This window comes from Mytilus edulis, chromosome 6 (assembly GCF_963676685.1).
Source record: "Mytilus edulis chromosome 6, xbMytEdul2.2, whole genome shotgun sequence".
NCBI classification, from domain to species: domain Eukaryota; kingdom Metazoa; phylum Mollusca; class Bivalvia; order Mytilida; family Mytilidae; genus Mytilus; species Mytilus edulis.
In genome coordinates this window covers 44518284-44541853 of record NC_092349.1, presented here as the reverse complement: position 1 = coordinate 44541853, position 23570 = coordinate 44518284, and positions in this window count along the sequence as shown.

Below are 23570 nucleotides of genomic sequence, written 5' to 3'. Positions count from 1 at the left end.
TTTAATACATCTGTAGACTACTGCCTACTTATGACTCTGTCCTGAGTGTATATGGTCCTTCAACTATGTGGGGAAAAAATATAAGGCCTATCTAGGCTTATCAATTTCTAAAACTATATTTCATTGTACATATTTGAAATTTTTATATAATTTTGTGGGTTATTGGGCAAACAGTCGAGGAATTTAGGGCCAAAAACAAACATTTTTGTAGATTCAAGACAATAAATTGGAGTTATCTTTCTTTGTCCAGAATGGTTGTTGAATTAATATTACCTAAAACCATTGCTTTATGAAATCTTCTTTGAAAATTGGAGTTATCTTTCTCTGTCCAGAATAGTAGTTGAATCGACTTAAAATAATGATATATATATATACAATGCAAAATTCACTTTACTACCAACTGATAAATTTAAGCAGTCTTTAATCATGTTAATAGCCATTCAGTGATTACAAGCACTTTGATTATCATTCTAGGGTTATCCCCTTTCACAAATGGAAAAATTTCTCAAGTTTGTCTCAACTAAATTTAGTGAAATGTGTATACAATGCTTACATGTATTACCGGTACCTCTAAACTCGGTTTAAGTTCAATTTTTAGCAGCTTCACTTTTACAGTTCTTGATTTATGTACCTTTATAATGTTATATGCTAGCGGAGGTATCATCACCATGACTGTATGACATTTACACTTTAATACTTTATGATGTATTGAAATGAGTAGTTGAATAATTACTGTTGCAAACTCCATTAAAAATTTGATTTGAGATCATTTTTATACAACCGCAAAAATTGAAAACTTTTTGCTTGTACATTGGTATCACGTTGGCATCATCGTCTTCATCCAAAGACATTCGGTTTTCGCACTCTAACTTCAGTAAAAGTAAAATAGAAATATATGAAATTTAGACACAAGATAACTTAAGTATTAGTAAACAGAAATCTACGATATTTTAACATAAGGTCTATGGCCACATAAGGAGGGTTGGGATAGATTTTGGTAATTTTAGTTCCAACAGTGTAGGATTTAGGGGTCAAAAACAGGCCCCAAATAAGCATTTTTCTTGGTTTTTGAACAATAACTTTAGTATAAGTTAATAGAAATCTATAAAGGTTTATGACAACAAAAGGAAGGTTTGGATTAATTTTGGAGTTTTGGTCCCAAGGAATAAGGGGCCAAAATTAAACTTTGTTTGATTTCATCAAAAAAATGAATTACGGTATTGTGCTTCTTTGATGTGCCAAATCTAACCATGTCCAAATTCTTAATTTTAGGTCCTGTTTTCTAATTGGTCTACATTAAAGTCCAAAGGGTCCAAAATTAAAATAAGCTTGATTTTAATAAAAATTGAATTCTTGGGGTTCTTTGATATGGTGAGTCTGAACATGTACTTAGATTTTTGATTATGGGCCCAGTTTTCAAGTTGGTCCAAATCGGGGTCAAAAATTATTATACTAAGTATTGTGCAATAGCAAGAAATTTTCAATTGCGCAGTATTCTGCAATGCGCAGTATTATTCAATAGCAAGAAATGTTCAATTGCACAGTATTGCACACTAGCAAGAAATCTCCAATTGCACAGTATTGTGCAATAGCAAGATATTTAATTGCACAGTATTGCACAATAGCAAGAAATATCTAATTGCACAATATTGCGCAATAGCAAGAAATTTTCAATTGCACAGTATTGCCAATAGCCAGAAATATTCAATTGCACAGGATTGTCCCGTTTTCAAATTGGTCTACATTAAGATCCAAAGGGTCAAAAATTGAACTTTGTTTCATTTCAACAAAAATTGAATTCTTAGGATTCAAACGCATTGATCTCAGCAATTTCTTCACTGTCGTTCCCTCAATAACTGCATTAAACAGTTTCTAATCATTATTCATTCAAAACCATTTTAGTATACCAATGTCTCACACACAACATATTATAGTATACTGTTGTCTATCAGTCCATCATCCACACTTCAGACAATAACTAGAAAACACTTCCCCCTACTTTCAAGAAACTTTGTTGAAATGTTTATATCTATTGACATTACAGTACGTGCAACCTTAGGCGTTACTGTTTGACGTGAACTTGACTGATCGGTGAATGATCGGTGACGGATGTTTGACTGATCGATGAGTGATCGGTGATCGGTGACCCATAGGATCCGTCAGATAAGTCAAATAACCTATGTGAGAGTTTCCCTGACAACTGTCACCGATCGATCAGTAAATTAAATTTATGCACGGATCGGACGGATACGTATATATTTAAAATTCTTATGTAAACCGAACTCGACAGTGTTTACAAACGATGAACGCGGACCTCTACGAAGACACCTTAATTTACACGTTAATTTGTAATAAAATTAGTTGCAATAAAAAAGTGAAAATAGTATAACAGAACAAGATGCTTAGAGCGTTAAATTGTTTGTGTTGATTAAAAGTTTTGTATTAAATATTGTTAACATCAGAGACATCTAATACATATTTGTATTATACGACTCTGTTAACATCAACTTATTCCTACGAAAATGGTTATTATTGACCGCCATTGGATTTTTGAACTTTTTATAGTTACGAATAGGTTGTTTTTTCATGAAATTAAAAGAATGTCAAAGAAATAATATTAACAATTTATCGCATTGTTTAGAATTACCAAAATTATTCTTCTTTTTATCGAAAATGATACTATTTTATTTGAAATCAGTTATTTTTACCATCTTGAGACAAGTCTTCTAATCAGAACTGAGATATAATGAGAATTAAAATACTGAAACTTTTATTTTTGTGGAATAAGAATGCAGTTATTGATTTATTTTGATACAAATTATTAACCGTCATATGATTTGAGTACTTTTTGTACATCCAGATTGGCTGTTCTTCATAAAATATGCTTACTTTAAGGAAAAAGATACTAAATTTTTGTACGCGTTGCCTAAAATGCAAATATTTCTTCATTTTACTGAAAACTATTGACCGCCATTAAATTTTTGTACTTTTTATAGTTTAGAATAGTTTTTTTTTCATAAAATTAAAAGAATATCAGAAAAATCATACTAAAATTTTGTTCGCATTGTTTTAAATAACCAAAATTATTCCTCTTTTTATCAAAAATGATACTATTTTATTTGAAATCAGTTATTTTTACCATCTTGAGACAAGTCTTCTAATCAGAATTGAGATATAATGAGAATTAAAATACTGAAACTTTTATTTTTGTGGAATAAGAATGCAGTTATTGATTTATTTTGATACAAATTATTAACCGTCATATGATTTGAGTACTTTTTGTACATCAAGATTGGCTGTTCTTCATAAAATATTCTTACTTTAAGGAAAAAGATACTAACTTTTTGTACGCGTTGCCTAAAATGCAAATATTTCTTCATTTTACTGAAAACTATTGACCGCCATTAAATTTTTGTACTTTTTATAGTTTAGAATAGTTTTTTTGTCATAAAATTAAAAGAATATCAGAAAAATCATACTAAAATTTTGTTCGCATTGTTTAGAATTACCAAAATTATTCTTCTTTTTATCAAAAGTGATACTATTTTATTTGAAATCAGTTATTTTTACCATCTTGAGACAAGTCTTCTAATCAGAATTGAGATATAATGAGAATTAAAATACTGAAACTTTTATTTTTGTGGAATAAGAATGCAGTTATTGATTTATTTTGATACAAATTATTAACCGTCATATGATTTGAGTACTTTTTGTACATCAAGATTGGCTGTTCTTCATAAAATATGCTTACTTTAAGGAAAAAGATACTAAATTTTTGTACGCGTTGCCTAAAATGCAAATATTTCTTCATTTTACTGAAAACTATTGACCGCCATTAAATTTTTGTACTTTTTATAGTTTAGAATAGTTTTTTTGTCATAAAATTAAAAGAATATCAGAAAAATCATACTAAAATTTTGTTTGCATTGTTTAGAATTACCAAAATTATTCTTCTTTTTATCAAAAGTGATACTATTTTATTTGAAATCAGTTATTTTTACCATCTTAAGACAAGTCTTCTAATCAGAATTGAGATATAATGAGAATTAAAATACTGAAACTTTTATTTTTGTGGAATAAGAATGCAGTTATTGATTTATTTTGATACAAATTATTAACCGTCATATGATTTGAGTACTTTTTGTACATGTACATCAAGATTGGTTGTTCTTCATAAAATATGCTTGCTTTAAGGAAAAAGATACTCAATTTTTGTATGCGTTGCCTAAAATGCAAATATTTCTTCATTTTACTGAAAACTATTGACCGCCTTTAAATTTTTGTACTTTTTATAGTTTAGAATAGTTTTTTTTCATAAAATTAAAAGAATATCAGAAAAATCATACTAAAATTTTGTTTGCATTGTTTTAAATAACCAAAATTATTCTTCTTTTTATCAAAAATGATACTATTTTATTTGAAATCAGTTATTTTTATCATCTTGAGACAAGTCTTCTGATCAGAATTGAGATATAATGAGAATTAAAATACTGAAACTTTTATTTTTGTGGAATAAGAATGCAGTTATTGATTTATTTTGATACAAATTATTAACCGTCATATGATTTGAGTACTTTTTGTACATCAAGATTGGTTGTTCTTCATAAAATATGCTTGCTTTAAGGAAAAAGATACTAAATTTTTGTATGCGTTGCCTAAAATGCAAATATTTCTTCATTTTACTGGAAACTATTGACCGCCATTAAATTTTTGTACTTTTTATAGTTTAGAATAGTTTTTTTTTCATAAAATTAGAAGAATATCAGAAAAATCATACTAAAATTTTGTTCGCATTGTTTAGAATTACCAAAATTATTCTTCTTTTTATCAAAAGTGATACTATTTTATTTGAAATCAGTTATTTTTACCATCTTGAGACAAGTCTTCTAATCAGAATTGAGATATAATGAGAATTAAAATACTGAAACTTTTATTTTTGTGGAATAAGAATGCAGTTATTGATTTATTTTGATACAAATTATTAACCGTCATATGATTTGAGTACTTTTTGTACATCAAGATTGGCTGTTCTTCATAAAATATGCTTACTTTAAGGAAAAAGATACTAAATTTTTGTACGCGTTGTCTAAAATGCAAATATTTCTTCATTTTACTGAAAACTATTGACCGCCATTAAATTTTTGTACTTTTTATAGTTTAGAATAGTTTTTTTTTTCATAAAATTAAAAGAATATCAGAAAAATCATACTAAAATTTTGTTCACATTGTTTTAAATAATCAAAATTATTCCTCTTTTTATCAAAAATGATACTATTTTATTTGAAATCAGTTATTTTTACCATCTTGAGACAAGTCTTCTAATCAGAATTGAGATATAATGAGAATTAAAATACTTAAACTTTTATTTTTGTGGAATAAGAATGCAGTTATTGATTTATTTTGATACAAATTATTAACCGTCATATGATTTGAGTACTTTTTGTACATCAAGATTGGCTGTTCTTCATAAAATATGCTTACTTTAAGGAAAAAGATACTAAATTTTTGTATGCGTTGCCTAAAATGCAAATATTTCTTCATTTTACTGGAAACTATTGACCGCCATTAAATTTTTGTACTTTTTATAGTTTAGAATAGTTTTTTTGTCATAAAATTAAAAGAATATCAGAAAAATCATACTAAAATTTTGTTCGTATTGTTTAGAATTACCAAAATTATTCTTCTTTTTATCAAAAGTGATACTATTTTATTTGAAATCAGTTATTTTTACCATCTTGAGACAAGTCTTCTAATCAGAATTGAGATATAATGAGAATTAAAATACTGAAACTTTTATTTTTGTGGAATAAGAATGCAGTTATTGATTTATTTTGATACAAATTATTAACCGTCATATGATTTGAGTACTTTTTGTACATCAGGATTGGCTGTTCTTCATAAAACATGCCTACTTTATGGAAAAAGATATTATTTTTTTGTACGCGTTGCCAAAGATGCAAATATTTCTTCTCATATTGGAAAATATTATAATTTCAATTGCAATTAGTTGTTATAAATGATTTTCATATGTATTTTGTAGAAAATGTGAATTATTCAAGAATAAATCTGCCTAAAATTATTTATTTATTTTTAAGGAATATATTTATGTTTACCACCATTGGATTTTTGTACTTTTTATTGTTTAGGAGTGGTTATTTTTTTTATTAAGGTAAAAAAAGACTATCAGAAAAATATAATGTAATGTTGTTTGCGTTGTTTAAAATTATTCATATTTCTTGTTTAAAAAACAGCATTTATTTTGATAATTTGTTATTTTAAAGGCTTCGATTGTGACGAGAATATAGAAAGTCCATGATTATGATAAGTTTTTTTTAAAGAATTATATGATGATAAGGATACAAAAATTTGAAATATTGAAAAAAATAGACTACATTTTTCAATAACTGATCCTTTCATTTTGTTTTTCCCGAGTATGTTTGGAAAATAATAAAATCAATTTCGCGATGTAGACACTCGCCGGGTTTGGAAATACATGTATATAACCTATTAAATAAAACGAAAAAGACCATTCTTTAGTGATGATATTTTAATTTAGGTTTTATCTGTACATTTCTTTTCATTTCAATTCATAAAACTTTGCTAAATAATTGATAAACAAAATGTATCACTGAACGTTCGATTTTCACGAGTCGCCATTTTAATTAAATTAAACGAAACTAAGATTCCGTAATTTGTATTAGTTTATCGTGTGACGTATTAAAGTTCAATCCGTCATCAAGGTCGATCGGTACTATCCGTCCGATCAGTCCGATCAGTCAATTACTTTTACTATAAGTCTGACGGATTAATTGCTGACGTGAGTTTGACGCGAACTTGACTGATCGGTGACTGATCGATGACCGCTGATTGATCGCTGAAATAGTAACGCCTAAGGTTGCAAGTACTGTAGCTCCACATCGATTTTATAAATTTTAGAATTTTCATTTCCATGTTATGAAGAGAGATTTTATCCTTAAAAAAGAGAGAATTTTCCAATTTTGAACAATAACACAAAAATGCATCCATCACCTTTAATTAAACTTTGGTGAATTGTTTACACTATTGACCTAAGGTCCCTTTTGATTGTAATAAATTTCAGATTATACATTTCTGTGTTATGAATTTTTATATATGCTAAAAAAAAGAAGGGATTTTATAGTTTTTGGACACCTATAATTGCAGGAGTTTCTGGCTACATTGAAAACCCACAGCTGTTGTCTACTCTATGGTTGGGTTGTTGTCACTTTGACACTTTCCTCATTTCCCATCTCAATTATTCACATAAACACTTCCACATCATTTTATAAAACTTGGGTGAATTGTCTATGTCTGTTTGTTGACTTCAGCTGCATTCCAAAATTTAAAACAAGATTAACAACTACAGGTCCCCAAATAGCCTTCAACAATGACAAAAGCTCATACAGCACAGTCAGCTATAAAAGACCTTAAAATGACAAATATAAAACAAATGAAATGAGAAAACAAATAGACTAATAATTGTACAAAACAAAATAGTTCAACCTTTAAGCAAGCTTAAAAGGAATCAAGACATATCATGCGCTTACAGTGCAGCTATTTATTAACAAACTCCATATTCAAACACTCAAACAACTAATTCATAGAGAGGGGTGGAAGTTGAAGCCTCCTTTTTTTTATCAGTCAATGCATTTGAATGAAGACATGTACACATCAACTCAATTTGTTAATACACATTTCCAGTCTAGCTTTCAATACATATGTAACGACCTTTAACCCCACTGACAATTTGCGTCTGTGTCCATACTTGTTTAGACTAAGAATAATTATATTTTCATCTTTTTATTTTGCACTGTGTTCTTGGCTTAATGTTCAGTACTTAATAAAGGTAAAATTTGAAATGTGATGTCAATGGTGATACTTTTGTGTCATTGGAGTTACTGAAGGGTCAGTGGTATTACTATATAAAAATGTGACATTTTTTACTTCGTATTTGAACAAATTGGAACAGTTGTTTGATGTTAAACAGTAACATTTCGTACCAAAATAAATGTATGCTTTAAATTGGTAACATCATTGACATGATTCTTTCAAAGGATGGCCTAAAATTGTTAAAATTGAAGGAACTCTTCATTTTCCCCATTGTATATTTCTGAATGTCGTTGCTACCATACTATAGAATAGAGGGACACACATAATGTTTTTAACAATGACATCATTTTTCAAAATATTACCCGGTTGAAATTTGCACTTTTTTTTTAAATGACCCATATAGGTAAATTAAGTGCTTAATTACACCTTATATTAGAATGATGAACTTTGATGGGTTGGTAGGCAGTATATTTTTCGCATATTCTAACGTTTTTTTCCATTTCAAACAAATATGCATGTTGTTCACCACTGCCGGTGAATTTGTCTCAAATACCATGGTATATTGACCATTTTGTATCTTCCTTTTTTACCCTCTGGGTACCACTTTTGCAGAAATTACAGAATCCACCCCCCCCCCCAAAAAAAGGAAAGGAGATAACGTCCAGTACAAAAAGGGGACACACGTATATTTTCTTCTATATATGAATGATTGTTGATTGCTTAACGTCCAGTGGCAAATATTTAAAGCAGATGCAGGACTATTTTGTTTAGTTAGAGCAAAATTGATAGTACTATTGATTTCATAATCAAGTATAAAAAAGAAAACGATGCCTACATCTATAAACTGTGTATAAAATCTTCCATCTTCCATCTGCTCCTTTGTTATTGTTTTGTCATTGAGTAACTGTCTTGTTAATGCATACGCCTTGTTTTCTTTTTATCCATATTTAAAGTCTGTCCTTTATGACACTTTGTTTTTATAATTATATTTCCTTAATATGCAGTTACGACTATTTGATTTTCTGTGGGATATAGGAGGTTAATGAAATTGAAAAAAAAACTGGCATTGTATGAGTTGGAAAAAAACAACTTTGCAAAAGACAGATTGACACTTTTGTTTTTATTAAATTGTCAAAATATTCGAATTAGCTCTCGTCGCGATATAGCCTTTTCGTGCTTATGTGGCGTAATTCAACCACTAACCAATCAACTAATTAGTGAATATTTACAAATCATTAGTTTGTTCAAGTTAATAATAATTAAGATCCCGCCATAATTTTTAGATCAAGAATAGACTTGGCATTTGAAGTATATCTTTGTGGTTAGAAAACCCCATTCATGTAGAGGCAACATATTTGACATGATTCATTTGATGTTATCAAGATAAACTGTTGACTTCTATATTTCCAGACTTAAAGTACACGTGTTACAGTTAATCGGTACAGTATGGGGGGAAACAAAAACGCAAATGATATATTTTGCAGCCGCATTTGATTTATTCTACGAATCTGATATTACAAAGCTTCGGACGCATTGAAATTATTAAACGTGTTGTTTTCAATTCTCTCTCTCTCTCTCTCTCTCTCTCTCTCTCTCTCTCTCTCTCTCTCTCTCTCTCTCTCTCTCTCTCTCTCTCTCTCTCTCTCTCTCTCTCTCTCTCTCTCTCTCTCTCTCTCTCTCTCTCTCTCTCTCTCTCTCTCTCTCTCTCTCTCTTGAATTTGAATTTAAAACAAATACATTTAAAAAGATGAAAAGACAGATACTTGTATCATTAACTCTTAAATAAAATGGTTGAAGAGTGAGGATGACAAGGATATACGGTTGCCTAAATCAACATATAAAACTTTCAATTTAAACATAGACGCCGAACGGTTGAAAATAAAGTTTTGAGTAGAAAATTTTATCCGATCTGGAAAAAGAAACGTATAGGACAGAACTGGGGCCGGTAACAAGAAGCATTCTTATGTCTTACGAACGTCTAAAGGGCGTCTTAAGATTAAAGAATGTAACAAGACCCAACCTCAGACCTATCTTAGAATGATTGACAGCCCTTCATGTTTTGAAAAAGTGCCTGATTTAAGAGCGATTCTTACGTCTACCTTAAAGCCATCTTACTAATTCCGGTAACACAAAATCATTCTTAAATTTTGGTCAGTTATTAAGTGTTATTAAAACAAACTTAGCAACTTAGGGGTGTACCAAGAACAATTCGCAATAGCTTCACTTGATATTTTTGTAAGAGTGGTCCCGACTACTCTTAGCTGTACATTCACTTGTTAATAATAGAACAAGTTGCTTAAAAAAAGTTAATACGTGAACCTTAGAACTTTTTTTACTAATTATTAATTCATCTGAATAGGAAATTATATATCAGTGTTTTCTTGGACATCTATGTGGAGGGTGGTAGTTTCTCTTTATTGTAAATCATTACAATTTTGGCTTGTTGAGAGAAGTGTTAAATATAAATCAAGGAGAAATTTGTGATCTTTTTCAATTTTAAACCAAGAGTTCAAAATTGTGAAGTTTAAATCATCATTTCTTAAATTTCCCAGAAGCCATCAGGAGTTGGTTGACCGTTATGGAATATCCGTTATACAGATGCTATCGGATATGTTCATTATGTCGTAACTACAGTCCCATTCCTTTTTCACAAATGTGACCTAATCAATTAGAACATTTACTGGCTTCGTAATATAATGAGCAACACGATGGGCGCCACACGTGGTGCAGGATCTGCTTACCCTTCCGGATCATCTGAAATCATCCCCAGTTTTTAGTGGGTTTCGTGTTGCTGTTATACACCTTTTTTTGACATTTTTGCATAGTGTGACTGTTTTGTTCACGCATCGTTATCAATATAATGGAATTTGATAAGACTGTCATACAAGTGAGAGGTTCAGCTCTTTAAACCAGGTTCAATCCATCATTTTTTTACACTTTGAAAATGCCTGTAACAAGTCAGGAAGTGTCGTCCATTCGTTTGATGTGTTTTATCATTTGATTTTGCCATTTGGTTAGGGTCTTTCCGTTTTGAATTTTCCTTGGAGTTCAGTATTTTTGTGATTTTATTTTTTGTAAGAAGGCTTTCAAAATGTGAAAAAAAATATTGTTTAAAGTGAAAAGATATAGGAAGATGTGGTATGAGTGCCAATGAGACAACTCTCCATCAAAATAACAATTTATAAAAGTAAACCATTATAGTAGTGATTTAACCGAAATGAAAGTAGGATAGAAAAATAAGCTAACGTCATGTATACAAGATTCAAATTCTTCCATTGGCCAGGTGAAAAATTGGTCACTCAAAAGAAAAAGCACTGATGGATTGTCCTGAGACAAGCATATTTTTATTAAAATAATAATGGTCTATAGCAGTTAAATTAAATTCATGTTTGAAACGGTGCAATTTGTGTTTTATAAAAAAAAAAGCATTGTAGCAAAGGGAAAGAATAATGGTGGTCTGAGGCCAGAATTGTTTTCCTTAGGTTAAATGGGCATTTTATCGTTCATTAAAACGTTTTTATGATTCATTTAAGGTGATTCTAATTTTTTTGCGAGGAACCAAAAGACGAGTACACGGGACTTTAATAATTAAAAAATACTTGTAACTGGTTATAGTTAGTAACAGTAAATGCCGCCAAATCGTAGGGTTGGAAAAAGAAGAAGAAAACAAATGTCAAAGAAAAATGCCAATAACTCTGTCTGAAAATGATTCAGAAGTCGAGCCAAAAATATTCATGACACTAAAGAAATCTGAAAAACCAATACTTGCTTTTTCTGACGCTGAATTTTTCAATTTGCATATACATCTATTTTACATTCGGTACGTATCAATTTTATTCTTTTACCTTCCGTTCATGTCCGTTTAAAATCAATTCCTCGTCCGTTTTATCCGTTGTACGTCCACTAGAAGTCCGTAGGTGAATATGTCTACCGGACCTCCAACGTATGCATAGACGTTACGCGCGATGTTCATACCGTTTACGTATTTTGTATGTTTTGTGGGTAAAACTGCGCTGCAGGAGCAGAAAAAAAATTATTTTAATTACAAGAAAGATATCATTGTGCTGGATATAAATACTTTTGTTCAATTATCTCTATTAAAACATAATAAGACGCATTTGGTTGAGTTGTTATACATTTGATTATGGATTTTGGAAAATAATGGGCTGTCCCGGTAACATTTGATGACGAAAAATGAAATATAAGCCTACTTTTCGACTTTTTTTTGCCAAATTTCATTTTTTTTTTTTATTTGCCGCGAATTGCCATGAAACGACAACCCATTATGATATATTTGTTTGACGGCTAATGGCGTCTTATTCTGTTACGCCAGGTAAATCTGCAAAGTTTCATTGTGTCCCATCTCCATTTTCGAAACTAATTTAACGAAAACAGTTAAAAAATACGGATAGTGATGTCATCAGGTGAGAAAATGATATAGCTAGTGTAATGTTGTTGTTCTTAGAATAAACTATCTATCTATCTATCTAACGGATAAAAACGGACGTCTAACGTACATGAACGGATTGAAAAAAATGTTATCCGTTTGGCATCCGTTCGAGCTATCTGTAAAAGGTGTAACCGATGCATTACGGACGGAACGATAGAAAAAAATATTAAAACAGGAAAAGCATTTTAAAGTTGTAGTTACGTTATGAATCTATAATTGTTAGTAATTTAATTCCAATTGAAAGGCCAATGGCTGAAACGTATGATTTAGGCTTACTTTCATTAACCGCAAACTTTCTCTTGTATGACATTTTATTTCAACTTAGTTTTATTTTTACCTATACTGAGAAATTAAAGCGTTATTGCAGAGTAAATTGTTTTAGTCCGAACTAATTCATATTGCACATAGTGAAAGTATTGTATAAAATTGAGAATAGAAATGGAGAATGTGTCCAAGAAACAACAACCCGACCAAAGATCAGAAAACCGCCGAAGGCGACTTGTTGATCTTCAATACAACGTGAAAGTCACGCAGCCGGATGCGTGCTTCAGTGGGCCCCTAAACAAAAACGTGTACTAGTTTAGTGAGAATATTTTCCCGCCAAAATTCCATTGGCTTATATTTCGAAAACAAGCACATTGACCTATATATTTATTTTACTCTCTTAAACAAGTTCGATGTCAGGTAAGGTAACAAAGAAAACTAAACAAAATGACAATGATACATAAATAACAAAGGACTATACTAGCAGTTACTGACATGACTGCTCCAGCCATCAATTAAACTGATTGAAAGTTTAAGAATATGTCCTCATCATAACTATACATTACTTCTTGATAAGTCTGCATGTTTGAAGATGGTGTTAGCCTTTGAGGTGAATGCCGACAGTTTTCAGTGTGCTTTGTAAAGAATATAACCATATATAATTATATATATAAAAAATAAAGAGATATGATATGATTGCCATTGAGACAACAGTGAACCAAAGTTCAAATAAGAGGAACTAAGCAATTATGGGCAACCGTACGACCTACAACAATGGAATAAACCCATACTGTACAGTCGGCTATAAAAGGCCCCCATACGAAAAATATGACGGTCTCATTTACAAATAACTCTGCTGAATTTATTGAAACATAACAAGACTGTGGTGGTGATTTATATTAAAGATTATGGTATATTTTTTTTTATCAATTATAAACACTAGCATAATGAAGACATTCATTAATTTCGTAAACACTTTTTGTCATTTGGTTTCGTGTGGCTGCTATTTTACTATTAAATTTGAGAAAGGAAATGGGGAATGTGTCAAAGCGACAACAACCCGACCATAGAGCAGACAACAGCCGAAGGCCACTATTGTTTATTTGTTTGGCACTTGGCATTTTTAGAAGTATCATTGTTCTATTAACAAATTCTTTCTTCTTCTTGTACTTTCGTCATAACAAAGTTAGCGTCTCACAGACAAACAAAGTGAAAAATAACGCCAATAGTATTCTGAAGCTGTCAAAATGAATAACAGACCCCCAATTATAATATAAAAGTATCCATCTTTTGAATAATAATTTAGAGCCGATATAGTTTGTTCTGTAATTTTGATATGATGTGTACACTACACTGTAGAAATCTTTTTCCGATAGAGCAGGTGTGAATGCTTTAATTTGCACTGTTTGTCTAAAAAAAGCACTAAGAAATAAGTGTGTCTGGCCAATAACCATTTTGTCTGGTTATTCTGGAACCATCCTGGTGCACATATCTAAATATATATCATGGAGTCAGTTGGTGAAGTACTTAAATCATTAGAACTGCTTTTTTATATACAATCATATATAATTGGCATCCATTGTAGCTATTCCAAAAGTACTACATTGTATATAATGTTAGAGTAGGGTTGAGAGCCCACAAACGTGTTTAATCTTGCCATATTATTTATGTGCTTGTCCCAAGTCCGCATCCTGTAATTCATTGGTTGTCGTTGGTTCATGTCTTTGATGTTTGTTTTTCTTAAATTTGTTTTTTTTTATAAATAATTCCGTCATATTTACTTATCGAATCGTTTCGTATTTTTCGTACTCCTTTCTCTGTGTCTATGTGTTAAAAAAAATTTTTAAATAAAAAATCATGGCTTTCAAAATCAATGACGACTTCAATCATTGGAACGAAGCTTCAAAAAAAATAATTCAGGATAATCTTTAGGAATCTTCCCTATGATACCACAAATCAATTGACCGACTCCAAACCTTGTCTGCTGGAAATTCATATTGTCTTTTCATTGTTAATTTTCCAGAAAGTTTAACTTGATTTTATAATCAGTAACTTTCACGAGAAATGTGTAACAATTAAAAGTTCCAATTCTCAGAGTTTGCATTAGAAGACATTATTTTACACTATATTCTCCATTGGATGCTACAATGCCCACTTAACCAAACGCATGCAAATTCACTATTTTTGGTCTATATTCTGACTGGAATAATGGCATGATGGCAGAGGTTTTTGCTGTTTTCCGGCTTGCCGTCACACAGGCGCTTAGGTAATATATCCCGCTTTTAAACTTTTGTTTGGTGTATTTTAACCGTGGTCGGATCCAGAACCTTGATTTGATCATGTCTTTGAGGGACCGTTAAATGGAACCAAAATTAAATATTTATTCAGAGATGTTCTTATTTGAGTGTGTTGTATAATGGTTGGTGTGTCATCGTTTTTATAGTTCTATATATACTTTTATTATGTTTTTTTTTAAATTTTGCTCTATTCTTTATTCCTCTGTCAATTGGTATTCAAATAAGTCCTAAACATGCATGAAATATTTGCCACCTGACGTTAAGCAACCAACAATCAATCAATCTAATCTTTATATTTCATCATCTGCTATTTATATTTTTTGGTCTTATTATTCACTTTTCTGTAAATCTCTTTCACATCCTCATAAATGGTGACCCATGCATAGCCTCATACATGTACATGGAAATTGAAACAGAAATGAAGAATAAAAAGAAAAATGACATTCAGTTTCATAACAAATCTTGTGTGAAAAAAGTGTGTTGTTGAATTAAGCCACAAAAAGACAGTTTCTAAAGAATAGAATATTCACAAGAATTGATGATGTGAGAATTTTGTTATGAAAATATATCTCGTATATTGATACATCATTCTTGCTCCTAAACAATTATTAATACATGCTCGTTGATAACACACATTTTTACGGAGCCTTGTTGGTCTCACACAGATTATAAAGTGTCTTTTAAAGTCCTGCACTGAAGATGTGTAAAGTCTAGCGCTGGAGATGTAAAGTCAAGCGCTGGAGATGTAAAATCAAGCGCTGGAGATGTAAAGTCAAGCGCTGGAGATGTAAAATCAAGCGCTGGAGATGTAAAGTCTAGCGCTGAAGATGTAAAGTCAAGCGCTGGAGATGTAAAGTCTGGCGCTGAAGATGTAAAGTCAAGCGCTGGAGATGTAAAGTCTAGCGCTGGAGATGTAAAGTCCAGCGCTGGAGATCTAAAGTCCAGCGCTGGAGATGTAAAGTCAAGCGCTGGATATGTAAAATCAAGCGCTGGAGATGTAAAGTCAAGCGCTGAAGATTTAAAGTCTAGCGCTGGAGATGTAATGTCAAGCGCTGGAGATAAAAAAAAAACTAGCGCTGAAGATATAAAGTGTAGCACTGGAGATGTAAAGTCAAACGCTGGAGATGTAAAGTCTAATTAGAAAACAATTATTAAGTTACTACACGCGGTTATGAAAATATCGCTACTTACAAAATTAAGATCAAACATATGAATTTAGTTGTTAAATGTTATTGTTATTTGTCATTATTTTAGTGAACAAATACATTGTTATGCATCAAATAAACTTTGCTAAATAATATTTTATTTGTTGTGTTGATATTTTATTGTTTCAACATGACAACAGACAATTGGTTAGATAAACTTTAAAACTTTATTTAAAAAATATTCATTTCAAAGTCTTAAACTAGATAATTCAAGATTTTAACAATGAAAATGAAATATGCAGCTGTAAATCGCATGCAAATAAGATTAGAAATATAGCAAAAACACATCATCAACCTTAGATTAATTTTTAAAACATTGACTTATCAAAGAACTATAACCGCAAGTTGTATTTTAAGCCGATACTAGTTGTCTCCCTTTGTTAATATTTTGCAAACAAACAAAGACGTTGGTGTCGGGAGAATTTAAGGTGTGTCGGTGAAAATCTGACAGTTGATCATTATGACGTGTTATAAACGCCATTTAAAAATAACTTTTTTTTTCCTAAAAATAATAAAATTAGTCACGAGGCCCAAAAAACGGTCGAAAAAAATATTTAAAATTATAAAATTTTTCTTATCTTATGTATTTCCATAATTTTATGAATTACGAAATCCCCTAAGATAGTTACAAAATTATCCGATTAACTAATATTATGAAGTTTCATAATAATGTGTAAAATTAGGGTATTTCATAATATTATGCAATTTCCTATTTGCCTCGACTGAAAATGGACAATTTAGGGGCCAGCTGAAGGACGCCTCCGGATAATGTAGTTTCTCGCTGTATTGAAGACCTATTGGTGACCTTCTGCTATTGTCTGTTCTATGGTCGGGTTATTGTCTCTTTGACACATTCCCCATTTCCATTCTCAATTTTAAGTATTCGTTTTGCCTAGGACTGGGTATGTAGGTTAATGTATAAAGAACTTTCTATGCCTTTCGTGTAAACATTAAGCATTGTTAATTAGAGAGCACAAACTGTATGAGGATGACTTTGCATGCGGGAGTTTCATTATAAGTTTTAATAAGTTTAAAATGAATAATGTAAAATGTGTCATGACAATGGCTTGTTCAACATTTACCAGTAAGTGATCATTTGATTACTGGTCAGATGGTAACCAAAGATCCATCACAAATCAAATACTGCTGTAGTGCTTATATTTTGAACATTTTTAAGATTCAAGAAATAACAACTGTCTTTTGTGTTCACTTATACAACTGATTTGAATTGCGAGTAGAAAAAAAAAAATGATAAATTGTGGAAAAGTGGCATGTTAGACCTTTTCTGACATGTAAAAATCCAGTGAACGGACAATACCACCACACTGATATTCTGAATATATGAATGTATGGTCAAAACTTAAGAAAAATAATATTTAAACAGTTTGAAGGAGGCTTTTGCATCTTTATACTGAGAAGTGACAATAACTTTAATCAGAATTTAGAACAAAAGGAAAAAAGAATCTGAAAGTATACTACACATAAAGAATGACTTAGAGATTAGATGTACAATAAATGTAAACTCCATCTCTATTGTTACTCATAATATTCATCCTTATGACGTCGACATCACATATTTTGTACCAAATGAACCAAAACCAAAAATCAGCTTCCATGCATGTCCATGTCAGAACATACCTTTTTGTTTTACAGTGTACATCTGTAGCAGGTGTAAACATACAATTACAAGCGGGAAATTACCTACTATTTTAAAACAAATATAACAGTAAAAATATACCAGTCTCCACATCAATGTCTCCCCATGGTTGTTTTTCTTGTAGTTTACATCTGTTACAGGTGTTAATCAAAGAGCTGAAGAGCTCTGAAGGGAAAAGACGGCCATTGTTCCAATTTTTAGGGGGGTATCTTTTGATAGTCTACATACAAAGAATGAGCAAAAGAACAGCTAGAACATATAGAAAGTAATAATGAAACTAATTGTTGTTTATTGTTATTTCATTTCCTTAGTCAAGAATTCATCATAGAGACAATTTGGACCAATGAGATCTGCACCTTCTAAATCAAAACATTTGATTTAAGTTGGGAGTTAATTATCTAAAATTCAATTGAATTTAACAACTACTACATTATATTTTAAAGTTTTAATTATGTACAACTGAACGGCAGGCTAAGACTATTCTCAATTTTTTGTGACAATATTCTCAAGAAAGTGAGGACTGAAAAATCTATTCAGTTTTAATTTTCCATTGATAAAGTTCCCAGTTACAACTCTCATCACAGGGATACATGTACTTATAAAATCAAATATGATTGATATAAAAGCTGTGTGAAGTTTGTTTCCAGATCCCACATTTTGATATATCTGTAAAATTCATGAATAAATAGCTTTAAACTACAAAAAGCAATATTTAAAAAAAAAATTGAGAAAAAAAAAATTACCACTACAATAATTGTTGGTACGCAAAATTATTTTTTAATTGATGACTACTTATCATATATATACTTAATGTGACATTTTTAGTGTTCATATACATTAACATTCATTTTAGTGGGTAATTACTCATCAATTGAGGTGCTCCTTAATTGGAGAAAGATTCTAAAAACATAACTTTACAGAAAGAATGAAAACTGCAGTTGCTCTCCCCAATCTCAATAGGTATATTAAAACTACAAAAAGCAACATTTTTTTTTTTTTTTAACCATTTCAATAATTATGTTGGTACACATTTTTTTTAATTTAGAAGACTACTTATCATATACTAAATGTCACATTTTAAATGTTCAGAAACATTTACTTTGATTTTAGTGTAAAATAACTCATCAATTGAGGTGCTCCTGAATTGGAGGAAGATTCTAAAAACAGAACTTTACAGAAACAATGAAAACTGCCGTTTCTCTCCCCAATCTCATATATTCCCATTGACATTGTTTACCGCGAAAGTTGACCTACATATTATCTGATTATAGCCTCAGATTCAAGCATTTTCATGTTCATCTACACTACAGCAAACATCATTAGGTTTATATTTAACAAATACGGATTTCAAATTAGTATACAAGTACTGTGAATGATTTTTATAATGATTCTGAATAAAGGATATCCCTGTGTAGTGTGGCATTCCAACAATGACGTCACTAGGTTAGATATATTAAGAATATTTCGTAATACTGATTTTTCCGGACTGTAAAGGAAACGTATATAGTGTAAGGGAAAGCTCAATATACGATAATTTCATGAGAAACAGAAGGGAAATGTGTAAAAATTGTATTTAAAGTCAATCTGTTCTCCTTGTCATCAATTTCAGTATGACATTTTGAGGGGGTTTCCAAACTATCAAAACAAAATGATTGACGTGAGGGAATGATACTCTGGCCAACCCCATTAGGGAATTGACGGCTTGAAGCCGTCTTTCCCCAAAAACAACTTCAAGCTAAAAAAAACCTTATTTGTACCAAATGAAACACTACAAAAAATATAAAACTCTAATGTCGATATCCTGTAATTCGAAGTTTTATTTATATTTCACACTTACCTAAGACATTGAAGTTTGATATCCAGTGATTAAATCTGAGATATTCGAAGGAGAATTTTTTTTTTAAATCAGATTTAAAAAAAACACCTTTAATGTACCTCTAGTGAAAGAGAGATGAACATGATAACCTTCTTTTCTCGTTTCATTAAATGACGACATTGTTAAAACTGGATCGAGATTGTTTAACTTGCTAAATGGCAAGTAGATAGTTTCATCAGGGAATGCTACATAAATCACCAGGATATTGTTATTGATATAGAAATATTTCAATTAAAATGGCTAGAAGCACAACGATTAAACACACTTGAATCGTTAAAGCTTGGATTACATTGATAATTGAATAAGATATTTTAACATAGACTATGTATGCCAACATGTACAGATAGACTTTTTTTATGAATCTTACTTAAAACTGAGATTCGCTTCGGTAACAAAATATGTCGTGAAATTAAATTTTAAGTGCTATTCAACTTTGTCTTTACAGTGTTTGTTGTTGTCTTTTGTAGAATTTGTTTAATATAGGGTACATGTATATGTCGCAGCTGATACGTTATTTCAGAGCTTACATTTCCTTAAGGTGGTACCCAACAATCAAATCAATTTGGCTCGTTTAATTTTCTGTAAATTTTGACAAAGTATTTCCTTTGACCCTTTGACAAATATATGAAAATTTCAAAAAATTTGAACCAACCGTTTAATCAGAAAAATTACACTGGTCATATAGCAGTTTGACAAATACTTATTTTGACTATGAGAAGCTTAATATTCCCTTAACCACATAAAGTAATTAAAACGTTTTGCTGATTTTACAGAGTTATCTCCCTGTATTGTTAGGTATCACCTTAAATAATTTCCGTGGTAGAGGGTTGCTGCTGAGAGCTACATGTACAAGTGATGCTGAAATGGTGCTAAAAGGAGTTTACTTTCTGTAAATTATATAATGATTTCTTATTTAAGATCCGTGTCACGATTTTCGAAGAAACCAGAACTGACCTACTTTTTCACATACTAATGAATTGTTCATATGATGTGATTAGTGGATAGGCTCACATTTAATTCTGCAAAGTTTACGTTATACTTAAGTTTTTCAAATTTGTTATTACTTTTATCTTTTGTTTAGCTAAAACCTTTTGAAATTAATTGGTTTATTTTATTAAAGATTGGTTAAAGCTCTTTAATTATCTCTTAAATTTTTCTTGTTTTGCATAAACATAATAATTGTGTTATGTCCAGTTAGGAACCAGCCTAGTAATAACAAAAGGAAACAATTTGTAATAAAAATGTCAAATAACAAATCAAATCTGAAAATGACCTGTACACATTTGTCCAGCATGTTGTAAAAAAGAATATTAAATGTCCTTAAAGAGACTAGAAGGACAATCAAAGTCAAAAACAAACTAACGACGCAATGACTAAAAAGGACAGATAAACAATTGTATATAAAACATAACATTGAAAAATAAAAACTGAGCAACATGACCCCCAACTAGTGATCTAAGGTGCTGCAGAAGGGTAAGCATGCAGATCCTGCTCAACATGTGGCACATAACACTACCGAGAGATAACTCTTTTATAGCATCTCGACATTTTAATCACGTTTGTTTTTGTTGCACTTCAGTGTTTCTAATGTTCCGTTGTTTTACTCTTATAATTGAAATGTGTTCCCTCGGTTTTACTTTGTAACCCGAATTTGTTTTCTCTATCGATTTTTTATTTTGAGCAGCGATATATACTACTGTTGCCTTTCTTTATCTATTGTTAAGGAAGTATTTAGCTTCACTTTGACAGAACCCAACTGCTATATATCCAATGACAATTTTCCAAAAAAGGGTGTGGTTCAAGATTTTTGAAATTCATATATTTTTATCAAAGGGTCAAATGAAATATATTCTATCAAAATTTTATGAAATTAAACGAGCCAAATTAATTTTTTGTATTTATTTTTTTGTACCACTTTAATACCATTAGGTCAACATATAAATTGTATTACTCAGAGTTGGATGCCAGATAGCTATAGGGTAACTAGATGTAAACAACAATAAAAAGAAAAATGGGATTAAAACAACGAACAAGTGACACCAAAACAAAACACAAATCATTTACAGTTCAACATACAATGGTATTCAACAGCATTAAGGGCTTACGCTACAGTTTAGATCTCGTATTGAAATTTCGATGAAAATTTGCATATAGGCTATTTTTACCCTGATTAAATCAAATATGTAATAAAGAATATACCACCATATGATACTTTCTGAGTAAATCGACGTTGAAATTTCAGATATTTCCTCAAAATTCGGATTTGTGGCCGTATTTTACCTTTAGACAGAAATACATAACTTTTTTGTTTAAAAGATAAACACAAACTGTTTTATGTTAAATTGTTTCTAATTTCTGTTTTATATACTATCTTCTTTACAAGAAAAACTTAAACAATACATAAATACCCAAATGCACAGATGGTAACAAGTAATGTGTCAAAGATACAACAACCGATAAAAAAACCCACCAAAGACAACCAAAGTATCATTCAACACAGCGAGAAAATTCTGCAACCGGAGGTGGACTTCAGCTGGCCCTTAACATGCAGCATGTAGTAGGACTAAATCGGAGTTTATTTTTTTTATGATTTTATTTTTATTCAAATGCTGGTAAGTTCCAATTAAAAATAATTTGTCTGAGTAGTATAAAGTAAAATCCCGAAAATACTGAACTCCGAGGAATATTTACAAAAAAGAAGTCCCTTATCAAATGGCAAAATCAAAAGCTTAACCCTTTAACGTTCCGCCAAATTGGACGTAAACTTATGGAAAGACACTATCGAAATTCAATCGCATATAGCATTCGCACTAAAGCTCACACAAAGGTCGTTTTGGGTCCATTTGAAAGATTTTTAAGTAAATATTGCCAAGAAATTAATATATCAGAAATTTTGTCTATTTAAGTCACGTGTTATCTGTCCAAAAGTCATGTGACTTCCGGGAAAAAAGTGAAAAATTACAAAACTCCTGCGAAAAAGGTCGTATGGGGACTTTTTTATGTGCTAATAGGGTACAGTGTTGGTGTCAAAGTAATGGCCCTAGTCAAATAGAAACAGCAAAGTTGCCATTATGGTATAGTTGGAGGAAATACGTGCTATGCCTTCCAAATGTTGATGTCCGCAACATGCAAAATAACGGATTTCAGCCTTTTTTTCGTCCAAATCTAATCATTGACACACATTTCAGGCTAAATTATTTTCATTCAAGCAGCAAATAGAATTTTGACTTTAAAAGTAAAGATTCACTGAATTACCAATAATAAGTTTTCGTGTTTTTGGTCTATGATGGGTTTATTTTTTTTTTTTGGGGGGGGGGGTGCAATTAGGACACATATTCTTTAAAAACATACAAACATTGTTTTAAATTTGAGTTCTGTATATAACCCTGACTCTCTTTTTGAAATTGAAAGTAAAGTTAAGTTAAGTTACATTTAATATAGGAATTTTTTTTTCACCTCCCGCTTTGAGGTTCGAACAGGCAATCTCTCCGCTATGAGTTAATACAGCTTTCCACTGCACCACTGGAGTACCAGTTTAAAGTATCGAAATTTTAGTAGTTAACTCTTCCATTAACGAAGTAAGAGTAAACAAATAATCAACCTGTTTTCGACCGCGCTGAAGTACGTCCATTATTCATAGTTCATTATTCATTATTCAATATTAAAAAATGAATAATGAATAATGAAATAGTTTATGTTTCATTATTCAAATTGAAGCGGTGAATAGTGAAATAAATATAAAAAAAATTGACTGTTGACACTAAAGCTATATTTTGATTCGCAATGACCGTAAGAGGGTTTACGGAGGATCTAAAGGTTGCACTTTGTAAATCACGTGTGATTTGCAAGTCACGCCTCTTTTGGGGAGAAATTGAATGTGCATAAAATACTGCTACTGTTTACATAGTTGTTGCCATGGATGCAAAGTAATTTTTTTTAATTAAGACTTGATTGGAGAATTAAATGGATTTAA